The following is an 823-nucleotide window of genomic DNA, read 5'->3' on the forward strand; positions in this document are numbered from 1 at the left end:
CCTTTCTCTACAAATGAGAACCTCTCCCGCTCACGCCCATCGCGTTTCGATCATGCCGCCCCGCATGCGTTAAATCCGATTTTGTGCGCATGGCATGTCGGGTGCGATCATATCAGCACTAATGCACTGGATCCCATCAGAACTCCGCAGTTAAGCGTGCTTGGGCGAGAGTAGTACTAAGTTGGGTGACCACTTGGGAAGTCCTCGTGTTGCACCTCTTTTTTTCTTTCAATTTCTCCGAGTTCTTTTCTTCCTTTCTCTAAAAATGAGAACCTCCCCCGCTCACGCCCATCGCGTTTCGATCATGCCGTCCCGCATGCGTTAAATCTGATTTTGTGCGCATGGCATGTCGGGTGCGATCATACCAGCACTAATGCACTAGATCCCATCAGAACTTCGCAGTTAAGCGTGCTTGGGCGAGAGTAGTACTAAGTTGGGTGATCACTTGGGAAGTCCTCGTGTTGCACCCCTTTTTTTCTTTCAATTTATCCCAGTTCTTTTCTTCCTTTTTTTCTTTCAATTTCTCCCAGTTCTTTTCTTCCTTTCTCTACAAATGAGAACCTCCCCCGCTCACGCCCATCGCGTTTCGATCATGCCGCCCCGCATGCGTTAAATCCGATTTTGTGCGCATGGCATGTCGGGTGCGATCATACCAGCACTAATGCACCGGATCCCATCAGAACTTCGCAGTTAAGAGTGCTTGGGCGAGAGTAGTACTAAGTTGGGTGACCACTTGGGAAGTCCTCGTGTTGCACCCCTTTTTTTCTTTCAATTTATCCCAGTTCTTTTCTTCCTTTTTTTCTTTCAATTTCTCCCAGTTCTT

At 48.1% G+C, this 823-nt stretch overlaps 3 non-coding genes across 3 annotated transcripts; all 3 read left to right on the forward strand.

Annotated features, from left to right (window-relative positions):
- The first annotated feature begins 99 nt into the window (after nucleotides 1–99).
- LOC111476205 lies at nucleotides 100–218 on the forward strand. The gene has a single exon (XR_002716969.1). It is a non-coding gene; the product is annotated as a 5S ribosomal RNA (ribosomal RNA).
- A 133-nt stretch (nucleotides 219–351) lies between these two features.
- On the forward strand, nucleotides 352–470 carry LOC111476206. Its single transcript, XR_002716970.1, has one exon. It is a non-coding gene; the product is annotated as a 5S ribosomal RNA (ribosomal RNA).
- Nucleotides 471–639: 169 nt separating this feature from the next.
- LOC111476204 lies at nucleotides 640–758 on the forward strand. The gene has a single exon (XR_002716968.1). It is a non-coding gene; the product is annotated as a 5S ribosomal RNA (ribosomal RNA).
- The last annotated feature ends 65 nt before the right edge of the window (nucleotides 759–823 follow it).

The sequence above is a fragment of the Cucurbita maxima genome, unplaced genomic scaffold (genome assembly GCF_002738345.1).
Source record: "Cucurbita maxima cultivar Rimu unplaced genomic scaffold, Cmax_1.0 Cma_Scf06484, whole genome shotgun sequence".
Taxonomy (NCBI): domain Eukaryota; kingdom Viridiplantae; phylum Streptophyta; class Magnoliopsida; order Cucurbitales; family Cucurbitaceae; genus Cucurbita; species Cucurbita maxima.